This window comes from Pan paniscus, chromosome 10 (genome assembly GCF_029289425.2).
Source record: "Pan paniscus chromosome 10, NHGRI_mPanPan1-v2.0_pri, whole genome shotgun sequence".
NCBI classification, from domain to species: domain Eukaryota; kingdom Metazoa; phylum Chordata; class Mammalia; order Primates; family Hominidae; genus Pan; species Pan paniscus.
The window spans coordinates 31,731,886-31,747,922 of NC_073259.2; the positions used below are offsets into that span (position 1 = coordinate 31,731,886).

The 16,037-nt window shown below is 40.1% G+C and overlaps 1 long non-coding RNA gene and 1 other non-coding gene across 2 annotated transcripts; both read right to left on the reverse strand.

Annotated features, from left to right (window-relative positions):
• Positions 1-2,277: 2,277 nt before the first annotated feature.
• On the reverse strand, positions 2,278-8,544 carry LOC134728474 (uncharacterized). Its single transcript, XR_010108898.1, has 2 exons — positions 6,142-8,544; positions 2,278-5,105 (listed from the first exon to the last, which is right to left on the reverse strand). It is a non-coding gene; the product is annotated as an uncharacterized LOC134728474 (long non-coding RNA).
• A 6,413-nt stretch (positions 8,545-14,957) lies between these two features.
• On the reverse strand, positions 14,958-15,035 carry MIRLET7I (microRNA let-7i). Its single transcript, NR_163079.1, has one exon. It is a non-coding gene; the product is annotated as a microRNA let-7i (primary transcript).
• Between the last annotated feature and the right edge of the window lie 1,002 nt (positions 15,036-16,037).

Genomic DNA, 16,037 nt, shown 5'->3' on the forward strand with positions numbered 1-16,037 from the left:
CTTTGCCCCCTCATGCACAGAATAACTCACTGCAGAATTATCTAATGCCCATAAGGTAAGTGGTAGCAATGGAAATAGGTAGGAGTTCTGTTGCTGAGGCCCTGAAGTCACCAGGTTTTGTCCTCACCTCCTCAATCAACTAACTAAACAGCATTAACACCCCCAGTTTCCTGATTAATGGTTTATCTAAAGTCCCATGAGTCAGTGGGCTCTAATTGTGAGTCTACTCTTTGTTTCTGATGTTACATCACTTCTCCTCAAAGATAGCTATATATTTACTTAGGAAGAAATTAAGAAAGTAGGCAAATAAAGAAATGAAGAAACTGAGCAAAGAAGAAAAAAATGAAAATTAGAGCACTTTTTTGTGTAAGAGGGAGTAGCTCAATTCTGTAGAACACTGAAAAAGTCATGGAACTACTGAGCTTTGTTCTGCGAAACTTGGAAACTATGATTTTCTATTATTTACTTGGCCTCTTTAGACTGCATCCTCAGAGGAAATGTATCTTTGAACTCAAATTCAGTATTTGATCAAACCATACAACTAAAAATGTTAATTAAAAACAAAGCCAAAACCGACAACAGCCTAAATATTGGGGAAAATTCCTTTTGTGAATTAAATTCACTTAGTAATAAATTCATTTTTTTAATTAAGGCTTTGCAAGCTTTTAGTTTATGAAAAGATGTTATTATTGATGGAATTCAGTTTTCCTGACAGCTTGGTATTATTTTTAAATCTAAGAATGCTCATCATTGTAGTAAGAGACATGGCCTAGTATCATGCAAAGACCTTTCCTAAGGTATGGCAAATCAGAGGATTTTCCCAGGCCCCATACAGTGCACAATGCCAAATTGTTGTTGGAATCCTTCAGAATAAGGAGTTTCTGTAATTTATCTTACACCCGTGGTAGCCAGCACATTGAGGGATCACATAGTGATAATAATAATGGTTAAATAAAGAAATGTGTATTTATATACATGTGTTAATTGACTCACAGAATCACATGAACAAATTTATTTTCTAAAGTAAAACAATTCAGGTAAAATTGTCCTCTTCTTTTCTGGTCCCCTACTCTTCAAAAACCCTCTTTCTTTTAGGCTTTCCCTTTCCACACTGTTATTGACATTAATTTTATTTAGATTAGAAATCTGTACAAAAATGGTAGCAAAGAGGAGACAACGCATACATCTGACCTAGACTCCAAAGCTTTACAGATGGCCTATAGCATGGAGAGAAGCCAGGACAAATTTTAGCATAGTCTTCTACATTGCATGAATGTCATTACTTGAGTATCAACTTAAGGATCCTTACTCAAAATAGACTCAGGTGGCCTAGAAAAGTGCTTGAAATTTTCTGCCTATTCCATGGGGTAAACATTGAAGTTTGCTATTGTAATCATTCAAGTCAAATTTTTGTGTTAACACTGGCATTATTTATATTAGCTATGTAGTCACTCTGTGTTTTTTAATAAAAACTAAGTAGATAAGTTCAGAGTTTGGATAATGGTAAAAAGCCAGAAAATGTCTGGAACATAGAGAGAGGCCTGGGGTGGGGGTTGGAGAGGACTGTAGAGGTTAGGGACTTTGGGGAACTAGAAGTCAGCACGAGGGTGCTGGATTCCATGGGTAAAGATAATACCACTGACAGGGAAAAAGAATGATAAAAGAGACTAACATTAAAAAAAAAAAAATTATGTGCCAGGCAGGCCTTGTGTTAGATACTTGGCATATACAGACAAGAGAGTCACAGGAAGGAGTTTTGTGCTTATTTATGGTCACTCAACCTACATTCAAATACATTTTTGTGTTGTTTTATCATATGATTTTTTAAGTTACAAAAAAAAAAGGGAAGAAGGAAAAGCAATAAGGCAAACTTGCCAATAGGTTCATGAACAAAAGTCAATTATGGAATGTGGCAGAAGGCAAATATAAATGTATTCAAAGTTTTACCTTTAACAATTACACTTGTGGTTCCAGTTATCTGTTGATAATATAAATTACTCCTTATTTAGTGACTCAAACAACAATTTTATTTCTCTCTCACGGGTCTGGAGTTTGGCTGGATTCAGCTAGGTAGTTCTTGCTGAGGGTCATTCATGGGGTTGTCATCAGATGGTGGCTGGTGATGGAAGCATCGGAAGACTTACTACTTGCAGCCGGGCATGGTGGCTCATGCCTACAATTCCAGCACTTTGGGAGACTGAGGTAGGAGGATTACTTGAGCTTAGGAGTTCAAGACCAGCCTGGGCAACATAGTGAGAACCCATTTCGATTTATTAAAAAAAAAAAAATTAAAACCAAAAAGAAATGAAGGCTTACTACTGCATATTTGGAGCCTGGGCTGGGAAGGCTCACACATTTGGTCCTCTTCTCTCTCTCTGTGGTTCTTCCACATAGTCTTTCCAGTGTTGTGGCTTCAGGGTAGGTGGTTTTCTTCCATGGCAGCTCAGGGCTCCAAAGGCACATGTTCTGAGAAAGAACTAGGTGGCAGCTGTATCACCCCTTATTACCCTGTCTCAGAGTTCACACAGCATCCTTCTGCTGCATTTAATCACAAAGGTCCACTCATGTTGCAAAGGAAGAGACACAGATTCCACCTCTTGTTGAGAGTAGTATTAAAGAATTGGTGGACACATTTTCAAACCACCATAATCTGCTCTCAGGCCACATATTATTTACATCCTTCCCACATGCAAAATATACTCACCCCCTCCCAAGACCTTCTGAAATTCTCATTTATTAAGACACTGGGCTCAGGCTCAAGGTCCAGGACTTTATCAGTGAAATCAGGTCACGTGTGGATAAAGATACTTGTGTGTGGTCCTGTGCGTACAGCTCAAGTGGCATTCCTTGAGGTTTGAAAAATCTGTCAGCTAGTGAGACAAATTATCTCTCCCTCATACCCAATATACATAGTGGAGTAGGTATGGGTAACCATTATAAATAATCCCATTCACAAAGGGAGAAAAAAGAGGCATGTGGCGACCTCCATAGCAAGTCTATTGTCTTTCACGGTTCTGGGGCTTGACTAAGCTAATCTAGATGGTTTTCGTTGAAGGGGTCTCATGAGCTTACAGCTAGATGGTGGCTGGTGCTGGAACCATCTGAAGGCTTGCTCACTCATATATATGGCACCTGGTCTGGGAGGACTTAAATAGCTGGGATTGGGAGCAGCTGGGCTTCTTCAGACACCTCTTTCTAACTCTATGTGATTTCCCTGTGGTCTCTTCAGCATGGTAGCTTCAGGGTAGCTATTCTTACATGGCAACCCAGAGCTCTAAAATGCAGGGGCATGGGGAAGCTCTATCACCTCTTATGACCCTGTCTCAAAAGTCACAGTGTCTTTTCTGTCATATTCTATTTGTTGAGGCAGCACAAAGGCCACTTAGGTTCAAGAAAAGGGAACACAAGACTCTATATTTTTTACTGAGAAGTGTCAAAGATTTTGCAGACATGTTTTTAAACCACCACAACTGGAAGAAGGAAAAAGAACAAAAAGAAAAGCTTATGAACTGTTGCTGAAAAATTATGCTATATCTTATGGCACCAAATTGGTTGGTGGTTGCAGCCACAAATCTGAGTGATGATGGACAAAAACAGGTCAAGGGTCATATTCAAATGCATGAAATTATTTCAGCTTTTTGTTCCTCAAGAAAGACCTATTTCTTACTTCACTTACTGAAAGAGAGAGAGAGAGAGAGAGACAGAGAGAGAGAAAGGGAGAGAGAGAGAGAGACCCAAATGCTCTTTCAGGAAAGCTAAGTTCTAAAATGGAGGGTCGGCAAACTATGGCCTAGAAGTCAAATCTGGCCTATGGCCTGTTTCTGTATGGCCCATGAGCTGAGAATGATTTTATGCTTTTAAAGAGAAAGAAGAAGAAAGAGAAGAAGAAAAAGAAGGAAGAGGAAGGGAAGAAAAGGAGGAGGAAGGTGGAGACCCAGCAGCATATGCAACAGAGGCCATCTGTGGCCCGCAAAGCTAAACATACTCTGGCCCTTTGCAGAAAAGTTTGTTGACCCCTGTTTCAAAGCACTTTCAAATGTGTTTTCAGATGGTTTCCACAGCTATAACAGCAAATATACCTTTAAAGTGCTTCTAATATATAGATTTTCCTCATAAAATGTAGTAATAACGGAAGACTTGTCCTATCAATTTTTTCTATTATATATTCAATCTCACATATACATATTCTCTCTCATTTATCCTCTACCCGCCTACCAATATTCTCATCCCTCCCATAAAAAACATAATCCTGGCTGGGCGTAGTGGCTCACGCCTATAATCCTAGAAGTTTCAGAGGCCGAGCTGGGAGGATTGCTTGAGTTCAGGAGTTCAAGACCAGCCTGGGCAACATAGTGAGATCTCATCTCTCCAAAAATAAAAATAAAAAATAAAAATCCTTTCTTTTCCCTTGTGTAATTTTCCTTCTCAAAAGCCATAAATGTTTCTTATTCCAAAATAAATCAAAACTCCTAATGCTTACAGGTCACTCATGATCTAGCCCATAACCCTATTTCCAGCCTCTTTGTCTATACCACTTATCTGTCCCTTTGTCCCCAGATTCCTATACAGCATCTACATTAGACTACTTGCTCTTCCTTGAAGAGTCCATGCCTTTCCATATACCCATGACTTTTCTCTTGTTCTTATATCCAGAAATGACCATTCTTGTCATATTGAAAATACATTTATTTCTCATGTTTCCTGTGCCAATTCGCTAGTTGAAACTGTTGCTCAGTGTTCAGCATTCCCATGGCATGTCACTGTATGTAGATCTATATAACACTTGTTTTATTCTGTTTGCAGTTATTTATATACATGTCTTTTTCCTCAAATAGAAAAGCTCCTTCAAGGCAAGTGCTATTTCTTAGTCATCTTGATATCCAGTAAATACACTAATAGGTCCGGCATGGTGGCTCATGCCTGTAATCCCAGCACTTTGGGAGGCCGAGGCCGGCGGATCACTTGAGGTCAGGAGTTTGAGACCAGCCTGGCCAACATGGCAAAACCCCATCTCTACTAAAAATACAAAAAAATTGGCCGGGTGGGGTGGCATGGGCCTGTAATTCCAATTACTTGGGAGGCTGAGGCAGGAGAATCTCTTGAACCTAGGAGGGAGAGAGAGGTTGCAGTGAGCCAAGTTTGCACCATTGCACTCTAGCCTGGGCAATAGAGCTAGACTCCATCTCAAAAAATATATATATATACGCACACATACACACACACACTAATAATTGTTAAATAAATGATAGAGTAAATGATCCCAGATCCTTTTTTATTTTTCTCTGAAAACATACCCTTTCCCCAGAGTTCATTCAAAGGCACAACTCTGGTGTTCAAGCTGATCTGTTTCTGTTCTTACTCTTCTGGCTTCCTATTCCCAGAGCCCCTAAATTCTGGAAGAAATCAGCCTACATTCTTTCTAGCAATTTTATGACCCCAGTTTCATTAAATCATTCTCTTAGCACTTCAAAACTCCATCTGTTCCCCAACATGACTTTCCACTGAGCCTAGCTCAACTGCATGCATTTCATCATCATCCACTCCTTTCAACAGCTTCACAGTGCATAAACCACATATGTACCTGTAAGACCACCACCATATTTTTCTTACCTTCTCTTACATTAAAAAAAAAAAAAAAAAAAAAGGCTGGGCATGGTGGCTCACATCTGTAATCCCAGCACTTTGGGAGGCTGAGATGGGAGAATCACTTAAGCTCAGGAGTTCAAGACCAGCCCGGGCAACCGAGTGAGACTCTGTCTCCACAAAAAATTTTAAAAATTAGTTGGATGTGGTGATGTGCACCTGTAGTCCCAGTTATTCAAGGCTCTGACGCAGGAGGATCACTTGAGCCCAGGAAGTCGAGGCTGCAGTGAGCCATGATCATGCTACTGCACTCCAGCCTTGGCAACAGAGTAAGACTCTGTATTTTAAAAACCACAAGAACATGAAGTTTCATTACCAACTACCTTTATATATCCAACTGACCATGACTTTTGGAGAAGGGGAATATTATTTTTACCAGTCACATAGAAAGATATAAAAATTATTCTTTAATAGGAAAAAAGAAGAGTGACATGATAAAGGAAAAAGATGGACCTTGAACCAAAATGCCTAGAGGTCATTTGAGAACTTGCATACTACCTTCTGGAACAACACGTTGTTTTTCTCTCTTTTTTTTTCTTCCTAATTTCCTTGAAGTGGTAGAGGACCTTTCCGCTTCTTGGAACCGTGTTCATGGTGTGACTTGACTATTGGAGAATGTGGGAAGAGTGGTTTCTGATTCCTTTTAAGAAGATACTCAACAAGGGAGGAGGCCATAAAGCAGAATCAGAAGGGTTTAAGGAATACACTGTGACTTCCAGCATAATGAACTCCACAGGGTTCATGGACAGTCAGCAGAGAATACTAAAGATATTAGTGGTAACATCTATACATATAGCAATTATCATTAATATTTCTAAGGCAACTTAAGTCCCAGGGTTAATAACAACAGAAAATGCCCATGTATGTAGTAGATAAGGTTACGGCTAAGTTCAACATCTAACTAATGAGTCCAGATAGTGATTTACTACATATATACAGAATAAGATATATGAAGTTAAAAAGTCACTAGGATATATACTTCAAAATAAAAGCTATTTAATAGTGATAATATTGGTAAATTTGAAAGAACTCTCTTGGCCAAGTGTGGTGGCTAACGCCTGTAATCCCAGCACTTTAGGAGGCTGAGGCAGGAGGATCACTTGAGCCCAGGAGCTCAAGACCAGCGTGGGCAACAAAGTGAGATCCTGTCTCTACTTATTTTTAAACAAGAAAAGAAAAAAAAGTATCTTATATTTGTAATAATGCTTCAATGTGTTTATTCCTTCAACCTTATATATATATATATATTTTAGATAGAGTCTCACTCTGTCACCCAGGCTGAAGTGCAGTGGCGTGATCTCAGCTCACTGCAACCTCCACCTCTGGGGTTTAAGCGATTCTCCTGCCTCAGCCTCCCCAGTAGCTGGGACTACAGGCATGCACCATCATGCCCGGCTAATTTTTTGTATTTTTAGTAGAGACCAGGTTTCACCATGTTGGCCAGGCTGCTCTCGAATTCCTGACCTCAAGTAATCCACCTGCCTCAGCCTCTTAAAGTGCTGGGATTATAGGCGTAAGCCACTGCGCCCGGCCTCCTTCAACCTTATTTATATATGTGTGTCTATTCCTGGCATTTGTGGTACACATTCAAAAACATGATAATTTCTGTGCTTAGTTAAATGCAAAATCATTGTTTCTTTTGATCCACAGGTTGGTTATATTTTTTTACCTTTGTAGTGTGCTAATATATTCAAAGCAGTAACAGCACTCAGTTAAATATTTAAATTAGATTAATAACACTGGTAATATGTAGAAGCACAGTGAACTAACTGCTAAGTGTTAACATATATTGTTGGGGGCCGGGTGCGGTGGCTGACACCTATAATCCCAGCACTTTGGGAGACGGAGGTGGGCGATCAATTGAGCCCAGTAGTTTTGAGACCAGCCTGGGCAACATGGCAAAACCCTGTCTCTACAAAAAATACAAAAATTAGCCAGGGGTGGTGGCCTGTGCCTGTAGTCTTAGCTACTCAGGAGGCTGAGGTGGAAAGATCGCTTGAGCCTGGGAGTTGAAGGTTGCAGTGAGCTGTGACCATGCCACTGCACTCCAGCCTGGATGACAGTGAGACCCTGTCTAAACACACACACACACACACACACACACACACACACACACACACACACACACACAAAGAAGGTTAAGAAAAAAGGAATCTAACTGGAAACAAAAAATCAAATAAATTGCTAGAACAATTATTAGAGTTGACCATTTAAAAGGACAAACATTCTATCATTTGCAACGACATGTTTAAACTTGGAGGACATTATACTAAATGAATAAGCCAGGCATAGAAAGACAAATACTACATGATCTCATTTATATGTGGAATATAAAAAAGTCAAACTCAGAGAAGCAGAAAGGAGAGAATAGTGTTACCAGGGGCTTATAGACAGAGGGGTAAGGTACTGGGGAGATGTTGGCTAAAGGGTACAAAGTTTCAGTTAGACAGGAGGAATAACAAAATAAAAGAGGAAAAACAGAACTAAGCTTATTGAAAGCAGTTAAAGCCAAACAAATTTTTTTAGTGAGCTGATTTTGCTTAGAGTACTTGTTTAAGAATGTGAAATAAGGCATACTTGTAGAAAAAGACTATGGAACTAGCAAAATAATATTTAAAATGGAAAGTTATTAAGTTTAATAGGCTAACATTAAAGCAAGTACTTTATACATACAAAGTACTTAGTAAAAGTTCTTGACACATCTCTTATTAATTCTAATTACTAGTTTTAATTATAATAGATATATTTAAACAATGGTATCCTTGTTGTGGGTATGTGTGAACTTCCACTATATTAGTCAGTATATTTGATCTGGAGTATAAGGAAAATGGACTGATCCTCTGATAGACTTCAAGGTAGTATTTCAAAGTGGCCTGGGAGGATACCCTAAGAACACTTAGCTGCACCTTACTGACCTTCGCATGGTTTTGTATGTGTTCTCACTTTGCTTTGGTTGTCTCCAAACCACAGGAATCTTTCTTTCTCTTGTTTTACGTGTTTTTGAGTTTTTATTATGGAACATTCTAAATATACACAAAAGTAGAACAGAATTAAAAAACCCATCTACCCATCACCCATCATCAATACCAACACTAAGACAAGCTTCTTTCCTGTGTACTCCCATATATGCTTCCCATCCCCCATGGATTAAAGTATGAAGCAAAGTCCGATCATATCATTCATTAGTAAATTATTTAGTATGCATATACCAAAAGATTTTTTTAAAATATAACCACAATACCATTTTCAAAAACAATTCTTTAACTTCTAATATTCAGTTTTAAAATTTCTCCAATTGTCTCATAAATGTGTTTGTGGTTAGCTTTGATCAAATTAGGATCCAAACAAGGTCTATACATTGCAATTAAACCAATAAATATCTTTAAATTCATTTTACTCTACAGGTTTTCCTGCCCTTCTTTCCTTAAAATTTTTTTTTTCTTAAATCAGATCATTTGTCTTGTAGAATTTCGGTGTGGATTTTTGCTACTTGCGCTCCTGTGGTGATTTAACAATGTTCCCCTGTATCTTAAATTTCTAATAAACTACTCATCAGATCTAGAAACTTGATGAGAGTCTAGAGTCTTAGTAAACCACTATCTAGTTCAATTATTTGAACTAGAATATCTAGTTATCTGTTTTTGTAATATTAAAATTGATCAGTGAGGTTAAGTGCGGTTGCCCTGATCCATGAATTAAATACTTCTCTACTACTGATTCATTAATCAAATACTTCTCCATCAGCATTTTACTTAATGGTTTCAACCATTAAGTTAGCCATTGAAGAGGTCTAGCTTTATTTCATGAGCTGTTGTAAATGTTAACATTCTATTTCTATCAGACCTTCTGCACTGTGAAACTGGAATTATTCTGTAATGAGGAAATCTCCCTCACAACCATTTAGTTACCCCGAGGTATAAATTATATAAGGAAGGTAGGATACTTCTTTCTTTCCTGTTCTCAGGCACCACAAGGCTCATAATCGCTCTCCATAGCTTATACTGTTAAAATAATCTGACGTTTCTGCTCCAGAGAAATGCATTCTCTACCTACTCACAGTGCGCTCCTGCTTCTTTGAACTTTTACCATGTTTAGAGTGTACATCATAAAATGTGATGTCTGGCTATGGGGTCTAGATTCCTCCACAAGGTAGTTGGGCACTTGCTACAACATTGTAAGCTCTTAAAGGTGAAGTACCTCCTGCAGTGTCATCCTGTTTAGGAGATAGAAAACAGCCCTGGCTGACCAGGCGCGGTGGCTCATGCCTGTAATACCAGCACTTTGGGAGGCCAAGGTGGGCGGATCATGAGGTCAGCAGTTCGAGACCAGCCTGGCCAACATGGTGAAACCTCATCTCTACTAAAAATACAAACATTAGCTGGGCGTGGTGGCGGGCGCCTGTAATCCCAGCTACTTAGGAGGCTGAGGCAGGAGAATTGCTTGAACCTGGGAGGTGGAGGTTGCAGTGAGCCGAGATCGTGCCATTGTACTCCAGCCTGGGCAACAAGAGCAAGATTCCGTCTCAAAAAAAAAAAAAAAAAGAAAGAAAACAGCCCTGGTGAAACTAAATTATCATCTTTTTTTTAAAAAAATAGGTACAATTATAACAAAAATCAATGGGAAATGGCTTTTTTTAAACATACAACTGGAATATCAATAGTGGTTTTGGAGCAAGGGCTCTAGAACAGGTGTATGAGTGGAACTCAGGTTTGAAAACAACTCAGGTGGCCCATGGATTGTCCTCACTACATGTCTGTAATTATTATTATAGGGAAATGTATTCCTTTTACAATGTGAATTCCATAATGTGGAGTTGGTTTTTTTGTGTTTGTTTGTTTTTATCTTCTGTATATTCCCAGCACCTGACATAGAGTAGGTATCCGATTCACCTGTTGAATTTATCTGGAACTTATTCTGTATAAGCTTCATTCACTACAAAAAGAAATGAATGGCAGATAGGATTCTTATTCTTAGGTTTTTCGTCTGAACTCTAAAAAGTATGTAAATTTGTTTTTAAAACAGAAAAATATATTTTAATTTGCTTATGTATCTGTTTTTAGAGTTTAGTCAACTCTTTCGGCCATCTATTATGGTAACATTAAGTCAGTGTTACTATTATGACTAAAACTAGCCCATGCCTGTATCTACATAATACTTCTGTTTAACAAGGGCTTTAAAATACACTATGTGCAGAATATTAAAACAGCAATCTCTGAATCTTAATACCTTTTTGGTAGTTATGTTCAAAGTGAGATAAAACACCCGTTAATTGTTTATTACTCAACCTAAGAGCAGTTAAGGGATTTTTCATGTATAACAGGAAACACATTACAACTACATATATGATCTAAACTGTCAATGTCTGTGGACAGTTTTTAGTCCTTAATTTACTTGAATTTTCTGTGACATATCACACTGCTTGGCTTTCTGCGAACTCTTGACTTCCATGATAAAATACTCTCAATTATATCATAATGGAACTAATGGAATTTGTAAAACTGATTCGAAGAAAATAATATATTTTCTGTAAGTGTTGTTTGATGTTGAATAAGAGCAAAGAACTAGGAACTTATCCTTAAAAACACAAGATTGTGTCTTAGGTTTGTTCATATTTGATATAACTAAAAGACTAAAGTTACACTATCGGGTGTCAATAGTATGCCTTTAAAGGACCCTATTCACAAATTTAGTGGCCAAAAATCCTGTGTAGGCACAATTCCATTACATCTGAACAAAACAGCACTTTTAAAGAAAGGTAAATGTAAAACAAATTTAACCAAAAAAAATTTTTCAACTTGAGATAAGAAAACACATAAATTCCATGTAGAACTGCTAATATTTCTTTTAATTCTGATGACACTCCCAGTGTATTTGTAGCAGATAATATGAAACTAAACTGTAAATCACCTAGAATATAATTATCACTGCAATTGTCATCTCCAAGATCTCAGGCAACAAACCTAACCAAAAGAACTCCCTAAATTACTATATTATTTGAAGTGTTCCATACTTCCCTTCCCTTAGCTCATTCAATCACTTTTCTGCCAGGTCTCAAAAGTGAAGTAGGTCACTAATGTTTTTCTCAACTGCCCACATTTTGATTATTTATTTATTTAATTTCTTGAGACAGAATCTCAACTATTTTGTCCAGGCAAGTCTCAAACTACTGGGCTCCAGTGACTCTCCTGCCTCAGCCTCCAGAGTACCTGGGATTATAGGTGCACATCACTGCACTGAGCTCACATTGATTTTTTTTTTTTTTTTTTTTTTTGACAGTCTCACTCTGTTGCCCAGGCTGCAGTGGTGCAATCATGGCTCACTGCAGCCTCAAAGTCCTGGGCTCATGAGATCCTCCCACCTCAGCGGGGACTACAGGCAGGCACCACCACACTCAGCTAATTACATTTTGATTCTTAAACACTTCATGTGACAACTTTCCTGTTTTCCTTTGGGGCAATGACCTAGCTATACAATTATTTTGCTTTCCCCATGGTGCCCAATAGTGATAACCTAACAAAAACACTTAGTGAACTTCATTAGACAATCTTAGAAATAATTTTCAAATTTTTGCTTAATTATCTAGATTATCAGTAGCGCCAACAGCTTTTCAGAGTTTATGACAATGGTCATTAATTCTCCTTTTGGGTACTACCAATCTGGCCTAATTCATTTTCGAAGATGATTGTCCTATTTACCTTTTGTTGTAGAAATTACAGAGGGGATTATTCAGTGGGAAAGGAAATTAATAGTATCTCCTTTGTCAGCTTCACCATGGAGTGGGTGGAGTGTAATAAACAATAGCGGGAGACAGCATGTAGCTAGGAAGAAATCTCAGCCTTTTTGGTGCTTTGTGCTTATACACTGAAGAGCTAATTTGTGCTGTCAGGTGCCTCTGGCAGGAATTCTTTGGGGACCACTCCACAAGACACAATGTCTGGAGTGCACCCTTGCCAGTCAGTCTTGCCTACCTGCCAAAAGGTTATTTTAAAATAGCTTGTAAACAAAGCTTTTCTATGTAAGATTAGCAATCAGGAATTTTAAAGTATGAAGCAAAACTGTGTTCTCCAAGAATCTTCTCCATATGGTGTGTCCTATATACCATAACACCGTCTCCATTTCCAATTGAGGATGACATTTATTAAAATGTTATTACCATAACCCAGCTTTCCTTTGGTTTAGTATGTACTTATTGAGAAGGGCACTCAAAATACTGCCTTATTACTTTCCATCAGTGGCTTTTTACAACTACAAATTACTTAAATGCTTGACAACAGACCTTTAACAAAAAAGTTAACTGCACCAAGTAAATGTCAATAATACTAAGTTCAGAAAGCTGTATTTTTGATAAATCAAATTCATCTTGTGGGAAAGTGTCAACAAGGAAAATGTTCAGTTGGTAATTTTCAGTTGGTGTGTAGAGAAATGTAATTAGCAGATCATTTTTAAAATTGGAGATTAGAGCAGAAATATAGCTATGGGATTAAAACAAGTCAGCTGGTGGCAGTATTTTCTCTTGTAACTTAGGAAACAGTTAACCTCTCAAAGTACCTTTACATCCAATAACTCAAAAATGTTACTATTTGGGCAATATGTAGTTGTGGATAAAATTTACTTTAAAAACACAAGATATAAAGTATGAATAGTTTATCTGTATAGGACATTGAGCATTTCTGGGTGTGCTTATCCGCTTAAAGTTTAAATTACCAGCAGAATTTGTTTACTTTGGGGTGCAGATTAACAACTGTTGATTCTCCATAAAAATGTTAGAGTGTAGTGGGTTGGAAGATTACCTCGGTTGGTTGAATGAAGTGTTTTGGAAAATAAAATCATAATGAAATTAGCATGTTATGATTAGTTTCTCCATAAACCAAGATTTGACACAGCACCGCAGAGGTTTTCATTATTTAAGAAAACAAGCACTTAACAAAACCTTGAATTTACTCTGCGTTGCTATCAAGAAAAGGAAACTTCAAGAGCCAACATTCAAGCATTTTCTGCATCTTAAGATTCAAGATAAGGTTCTTCACCGCCCTTCCCACAATGAGGCGGCTCCATCCTGATGAGATCAGATTAAGTAAGGTTATTCTCAAGGATAAACCAAACCCAATCAAGGCACATATATTAGATCACTTTTGAATGATAAAAGCATCAAACTCCTGCTGAAGGGTTTGGTTGGTTTAAAGAACTGCCTTATTTGTTTTTCAACTGAGCATCAGAAAACCATAGAAAACTGTGATTACATTATATTCAAAACTACTTATTCTGTACAAATACAGATCAGTTTTCAACGAAAAGTACTAAAACTGACCACTTACTTCCCTCAGTGAAAATAAAATAAAAATACAAGTATCTTGTTTTCCACGCAGACTTCAGGGTATTAGAGCACTGAGTATTTTCATTAGTTATCCAAACTACCTTTTTTCTCTATGCAAAGGTATTTTCCTATTAGGAGTAGTGGCCACTCAGGAATCAAAATGAGTGTTAGTAGATTTTAAACTCAAATCTAGAAACCACTTTCAATTCCCAGTCCTCTTCTCCCATACAAAACCTCAAAGATGTAAGTACCACATAACATTAGAATCAAAGGCCATAAAAACCAAAAAACCAACCCACCACACCAGCAGAATCTGAGCCCCAAGGTTAAACTAAAAAGAAAAAACAAAAAACAAAACCATTCACAGCACACTGTACATAGAATTTATTTGTTTGCCTCATACATTAAAAAATCGGAATAGTGCAATTACCTACAAATAATTTCAATCTTCTCATTCGCGAGTTGCAAAGTTTAAAGAGAAACTTTAAATTGCTTTGGGTTTACGTTTTTAAAGACACACTCAGATTTACGAAGAGAGCATATCAGAAACCAGATCTAAAATGTTAAGGCATAAACTTTAATTATCAGGTCTACTTCTTCTGCCCCTCTAATGCCAGTTCTGCAGATCGCTCACACCACTCCAACCTACAGCTAAAGAATGAAGTAAAACAGGTACACACTAAATTTGGCATTTAACTGCTGAAAGAAGTGTTAGAATTTTTTAGGGTGAAAAAGTTATCTGTATCAATTATCTCACACAATTCCACTCCTTCCTTCAAGAAAAGGAATCCAATGGCTTAGCTCTTTCCCAACCTTTAAAATGCATCGCGGTCCACCCCACTCCCCTCAATTCCTTCTAGGAAAATGTGAAACTAACGGTTTCCGTGGTGGCCGCGCCGGCCGGGCGCCGAGGCTTCGCGGGCTGTCCCCAGGCAGCGCCCCGGAAAACAAAGGGGATTCCCAGCCATTGTCCTCCGCGGCGCTGAGCATCACCAGCACTAGCAAGGCAGTAGCTTGCGCAGTTATCTCCACAGCGGGCAATGTCACAACCCGACCAACAGCACAAACTACTACCTCAGCCAGGGCCATGGTGTCGGGGAGGCACGGGACCACGCGGAGGGCAGCAAAGCGGCTCCGGCGCTCCTCCGTCCTTCCTCGCCGCCGACGTCGGCCCGCCGCCCCTTCCTTTCCTTTGCCTTCCCCCCGCGCCGCGCCCGGAGACCCCGCCCAGCACCCAGCGGCTCGGCTACTCCCGGCGCGCCCCGAGAGCTACGGGGATGAGAGGCGGCGCCGGCACCCGGGTGTTATAGCCGGCGTTCTGTACGTCAGCCACCGCTCTGAAGAGAGAAAGGCGGCGGTGTCCTGCGGAGAGAGCTGCTCCCTCCACTGCCCGAGGGGAGCGCGTCGCCTCAGCCGCTCGAAAGCAGGAAATGGGCGGCAAAAGCGCAGTCAGACACCAACTGGTTCTGGACTGCCCCCGAGAGGCAGCGAGCAGCGCTCCCGCGCTTCGCCCGCTAGGAGCTGCCGCCACGTCCCGAGCTGCGCCGCTCGCGCCCCTCCCTGCTCCGAGCCCCCGGTGGGGGCTGGGCTGCGGCCGAGTCCGGTAGCCGGGCCCCCACCCGCGCCGCGCTGTCGAACCCGCCGCCGGCCCGCTCTCGGCGCCGATAATCGCCGGCGGGCATCCCGCAGAGGCTGCCGCCGGCTCCGCCAAACAGCAGCCAAGGCATAGCCGGGAAGTCCCCAGGCCACCCGTTCTCCAGCACCCTTCGGGGAATTCCCGTTCAGCTCTACAGGAGGCGAAAACGGAACAAACGAAAACCCCTTAACAGTGAAACCGGGCCCGGCGATGGCCCGGGTGGCGACTGCGACGACTCGACGCGTGCGGACACAAGACCCGTCTCGCGCTCCGCTGCTCCTGTGCGTCCGGACGAACCTTAGAGATCACTTAAGGAGGCTCGCGCGCTACTCCTCACCACGTGACCGCCCCGCCAGGCCGCCCCCCGCGCCGCCATCTTACATCCGGGACAGAGGCGGCGTCCCCTTTCCCTGCCTTGGCAGGCGTCAGCGTGCCACCAGAAAT